At 41.8% G+C, this 5,895-nt stretch overlaps 1 long non-coding RNA gene across 1 annotated transcript; it reads left to right on the plus strand.

Moving 5' to 3' along the window:
* The first annotated feature begins 447 nt into the window (after window positions 1–447).
* On the plus strand, window positions 448–5,532 carry LOC143984256 (uncharacterized). Its single transcript, XR_013274748.1, has 4 exons — window positions 448–599; window positions 2,649–2,741; window positions 4,853–5,036; window positions 5,493–5,532. It is a non-coding gene; the product is annotated as an uncharacterized LOC143984256 (long non-coding RNA).
* The last annotated feature ends 363 nt before the right edge of the window (window positions 5,533–5,895 follow it).

The raw sequence follows: 5,895 nt of genomic DNA on the forward strand, positions 1-5,895 counted from the left end.
GGCAAAATCACGCACGTGCCATGCATGACACACGTCTTAAACTTGGTCGTGCAGCGATTCCTTGTCAAATACCCTGGGGTCCAGGCCATCTTGCGCCAGGCAAGGAAAATCTCTGGCCCATTTCAGAAGATCTTACACGGCCATGGCTCGCCTTGCTGACATTCAGTGGCGACACAATCTGCCGGTCAGACGTCTTATTTGCGATTGCCCGACGCAATGGAACTCAATCTTCTATATGCTTGATAGGCTGCTCCAGTTGGGCGCCCCCTATACATGAGTGGCAGGTCCATAGAACTCCATTTCAGAAACCTTCATCCTTCATGGGCTTGTTGCATACATACACAGAGCCTAGGGACACTGGGACCTGTGTAATTATTCACTGTCGTTACTTGTATTTGATGTTTGTAATGTTTGCAATAAAATATGTATATGTGATCATGCTGATTTACAACTTGTGACAACTGTTTTGTGATCTTCAGGCTGAAAGCGCTGCCGTGAAAGACATGTTGGAGAGTAATGTCCTTGATACTTACCTGGGGAAACATTGGGGAATTAAGTTGGCTATAAATGCAGCTGTCACTGTACTCCGAGTAGACCAAGTAAGTAGTAAAAAACAGTAATGCGCCATAGCAAGAATAACTTTTTTTTTTATATCAACATGTAAATTTTATATTCCCATAGAGCAGTAAAATATTTCCAGTTTCTTACATGGCATTGCTATGTTGAGTCTTTCTGTGGTATATGACAAAGTCAGGGGGAGGTGGGATTACTGCCTGTGGATTATTTTTTTTTGCTTATTGTTGTAAGTTGGTATAAAACCTGGTTAGGAGGGGAATTGTTACTTGGTCATGTTATCATTAAAAGAAAAGAACAATGGCGCTCAGTCAATCTATGTGAATCACATGCTTATTCAAACTGAATATATTGAATAAGATGTAATAAATCTCAGTAAAACGTCTTCATAAGACAACTGTCCAGCAAAAATGTTTTTTTAAAGTCACATACAAGGTGCTCACAGGTATACAATCAGTCCAAAATGCTGGGTCTTGCTGGACAGACAAGGGATAATGTATGCACGTCCACAGAAGGCTGCTTTTCTCTGGAGTGAAGCCAGCTCAAGTCATATAAAGAAAAAAAAAAAAAAAGAAAGCGACCACTCTGTTAATTTTTATTATGGATAAATGCAGCTTTTACTGAGTGGCGCTTTTCTATTTGTGTGTGGTGTGTTTTTTTTTTTTTTTCATGTTATCATCCATTAGTATAATAAGTGCCAGTAAAAACTCCTTTTTACTTTTTATGTTCTTGAGTATTTATTCCCCCCAAGTATAGGCATACTTTAATGTGTGCCTCACCAATCAAAAACATGTTAAGCGTATGTCTGCAATACATGCACACTTTCCAATGTTGTTTTTTAAAAGCTGAAAATATGGAAATACCTGTTGTACTGCCAGAAATCCAGTGAGCTCCAAACTGTAGTCGGCTGACAATGCCATCTCTGGTGCACTGAAATCCTTAGTAGTGTGGTCATCCCTACCGGAGTTCTTCATTATTGGACTACAGAAAATCCCTTTTATGCTATGGGATATGTGGCAATAAATGCCCCCCCCCCCCCCTTTCACTATTTCAATCAGTGGTTAGTGGCCGTGCTGTTAGGTAAAATAAAGTCACTTTACCAAGGAGCAGCAAACCCCTTTCTTCCTGCTTCTCACTGGTCATATAAGGTATAGAGCCATTCTGATTGGCTCTGTGCATTCAGTGTTTGATCTGTGCTATCTAATAGTGTGTGAGAATGCGCCTGGTGCACACTCCCACTGTATAAACCTCATGTTTGGTATAGCAGATTTCTCATCTGGCCAATTAACTACACTGGGCAGTGGTTGTTTCTAAAGATGCACACTTTTGGGTTTCCTTAGATCACATCACGCTGTCCTCAGGTGTGAGTGCAGGCTAATGCCGCACCACAGTACGCCGGACAATTCGATTGTGTGTGGGCTCCAGTGTACTTTTTCATCGTAAAGTCCGGCGGACTTAAAGTAGTTTTGACTTAAAATTTGTCCGCCGGACTTGGCTTTCAGTGGACAATCCGTTCGTCAGTGTGCTAGTCCGGCGGACTAAGAATGACGCATGCTCTGAAGCAAATACGAGAAGGAAGCTATTGGCTACTGGCTATTGAACTTCCTTTTTCTAGTCCCGTCGTACGTGCTGTACGTCATCACGTTAGAAATAGCCGGACTTTCGGAGTGTCCGTGTGTAGCCAAGTCCGTTTGTTATGAAGTCCGCTGGATTGTTTGCTGGACCAATTCCACCGGACAATTTGATCGAGTGTACGCGGCATAAGACATCCCAAAAGCTTATATCTTTTAATAATCTAAGTTATCCAATAAGGGCAATCCCTTCACTCAAAAAAGTTCTTCTTCATTGATTGATGGCTAACATGGTACAATACTATTGCTGATATCATGAAATATATTTTGGTATTTTTCTTTTGCCACGTAATGTGATCGCTATGTAATGTCTTTTCATACTCTTAATCATGATGTTGAGAATGATGAACAGAAGAAACTGATTTCACTGGACTCTGATGGGGAACATGCTGCTCTATGTTTTTTATTTATTTTGTTCATGCTGAATTGTTTAAAACCTTGTAGATTATAATGGCTAAAGCGGCCGGTGGACCAAAAACCCCAAAGCAGCAAGGACACTGGGATAAAGATGACTGGCAGGATGAACCTGATAATTAGGTGCTATTGTGGTGCAATGCACGGAGTGCACACTGCATGGAAACGCTTCACTACTAACCGCCTGGTGTTCAGAGTGTGTGATAACTGTGTGTTACTAAAACTGTAGTAGGATAACACAATGTATAAATCTGATTGTGCAGCGACTTTAGTATGAACGTAAATCTCAAGATTGCACAACTGTGTCACTTTAAGCACTGCATGACCTTTCCAGAACTTACTGCCACAGAATCTAACATGGGTATAGAAATGTGTTTTAAAGTGTAACTCTAGCCAAAAGCTTTGAATAGAGTGGAGAAGAGTGGAACATTTGTCACATCTTGTGGAGGCTGTTTTCATAATTTCCTGTCCCATTGACAATCATGTCCCTGGGACAGGAAGTGAGCAAAAAATCTGCATTGGGGCCACATATGGCAATACAAGCTGACAGATTCCAAACCTGTGCTCTATCCAGAGATACTTGTTAAACACGAGACTGTCATTTTAAAATCTCATTGGACTCCACTGTAATATAAATAAAATTTAAAAAAAAGAGCTTTATGGTGTGTTTCTTTGATTTGAGCCTTATGTCTCCCCAACAATACTTATGGCTCTGTGGTTTCAGAAGAAGCTGCTCTACGTGTTAAGTAACCTATTAGTTTTTTTTTTATGAATTTAAATTTGTTTAAATTGCAACAGAATTGGGAGGTAGTGTTGGTTTATGGTCCTTTCTTCCTCCCTGCAAAATAAAGGCATAATGTGCATCGTCCCCACAGCAGGCCACATCCATCTTCGCCTGTCTTTCTTCTGGGGCCGTGTACTCCGGCGCTGTGACTGGCCGGAGCCATGTGACGTCACTCCTGCGCATGCACGCAGGAGCCGCCGATCGCATCACACTTGCCTGAAGAAACGGCACGCGTGGCCGTTCCTTCAGAGAGAATGCGCCGATGACATCGTCGGCGCAATGTAAACATTAAATATCTCTTGAACGGCGCACGTTTAATAGATATTTTCAGTACCTATAGGTAACCTTTATTCTAGGCTTGCCTATAGGTGCAACTTCCACAGAGAGGTGCACAACCTCTTTAAGAAATGGTGATCTGGTTTACATAAACCAGCTATTATGTTTAACCTTCAGTTGGTTGATCCCTACAATTTCATGGCTATTGGCAACACAGCAGAAAGAAAAATATTTTGTTTAGCAGTATGAACAGATTACATTTTTTATTGGCTTAGTTAAAAGGTATAGGGCATAGCTTTTACCAGTTTTTTTATATAAAGGATTGGGTGTGCTTTTTTTCCTTTTTATTTTTTTGTTAATTTATCAGTGCCAATATGAATTAAAAAATGGGATGGGGCATATATACAGAACTGCTGTTAGAAATCATCATAGGGCCCCGTACAGCCTACCTGACAGCCCTGTGGTGTAGTTAAGCAGGACTTTGGTGAAATATCAGGGGTCTAAACCCTTGATGTCTCACTTTTGAGACCGAGATTGAGAACATAGAATTCTCTCAATCCCTTTCTCTGCAGCATCAGTCGCACTTCAGAATGAATGAGCACAAGAGGCTTGCTGTTCATTAACAAACTGAAGCATAGAATACAGTTTACTATGGTTCAGTCATGAATGAACACAGGCGCAATTGGTACTAATGACTTAGTGTGTTCATTCAGGAAATGAAGAGGCTGGTAAACATGACATTTCCTGCCCCCTCCCCCCCCCCGTGTCGCACAAAGGGGGATTGGAGCTTCAGAAAGGGGGAGGTAAGATTGTGAGGGAGGTACCGGGGGGAGGAATTGCTGGAACTGATAGTCCTGTGACTCCCCTGCAGCAGCTGAAACTGCACTGCTGGGTGGGGGATGGGGACGTATCCACAGAGGATTTGGTTCCAGTAATTTTTCCCTCCCTGCTGCTCCAGTGAACTGCCTGCATTCTAAATTGAATAGGCATTCTGTTGAAATTATGGGGGTGTACAGAAGGGCTGGTGGTAACCCCTATAAGCGGCCCTGCATATATAGCATACCTGTCTTATAGAAAATGTATTTGTTTTAGTTCATTGGCAATGTTATTTTGGTGATATTTAATAAGCTTTGAAATTAAATTAAATATACTATTTGTTTTTTCTCTTCTTTAGATTATCATGGCAAAACCTGCAGGTGGTCCAAAAGCACCAGCAGGTAGAAAGGACTGGGACGATGATCAGGATGACTGAACCCCCTCCGTATTTATCTGTGCTTTTCTCCTAGCTCTTATGGACTGTCTTACCAGTGTGTTTCATACTCGGCTGCAGCTGCCCCTTGAGATTTTGTTCACTTAAAGTGGTAGTATGGTCATTTTTTTAACTTTTACCTACAGGAAAGCCTATAATAAGGCTTACCTGTAGGTAAAAAAAATATCTCCTAAACCTGTACGGTTTAGGAGATATTCCCCTCGGTATGCGCCGCTGACTGCAGCGGCGCATGCGCACAAGGGGGTTCTCTCCGTGAAAATCCGGCAGCGCTCGTGCGGCCGGACTGAAATCTCCCGCGCGCATGCGCGGGAGTGACGATATCGCGGCTCCGGCCACTCACAGCGCCGGAGCCGCGATACCCGGAAGAGACGCCGAGGGAGCATGTCGGCTCCCTCGGCGTGGATCGGGCCAGATGTCGGGGCCTCGTTCTAAGGTAAGTATTTCATAATGAGCTAGTATGCGGTGCATACTAGCTCATTATGCCTTTTGCTTTGCAGGTTTAAAAAAAAAAAAAAAAACATTGCGGGTTTACTACCGCTTTAAGTTAAAATACTGTACAATAAAGTACCAACTCACTCTACAAATGTTTTTATATGGCTTTTTTCTGTGTTTTTCCTTTTCTCAGATCTTCACGAACCAATCTGCCTATATGGTCAGTTTGAAATAGGAAAATAGGCGTCTGTCAGGATTTCATGCAGAGAGAACAGGATACTTTTCTCAATAAGTAAATGATACAACAGACATATCAGACAAATGAAATGTTGGGGTAACATACACTTTAAATATTATTATAAAATATTAGTTTTATAACATTGGATTTTCATGTCTCTGCCTTCTAAACCTCTTTTATATTAAAGTGAAACTAAAGTCTGATATTAAAAAAAATCAGGTAAGAGAAGCTGAAGGGCTGCTAAGAGGGTACAGGCAGCCCTCCTGTACAGGGCCAA

This window comes from Lithobates pipiens, unplaced genomic scaffold, assembly GCF_037356315.1.
Source record: "Lithobates pipiens isolate NorthernLeopardFrog02 unplaced genomic scaffold, aLitPip1_a1.2 Scaffold_16, whole genome shotgun sequence".
Lineage (NCBI taxonomy): Eukaryota > Metazoa > Chordata > Amphibia > Anura > Ranidae > Lithobates > Lithobates pipiens.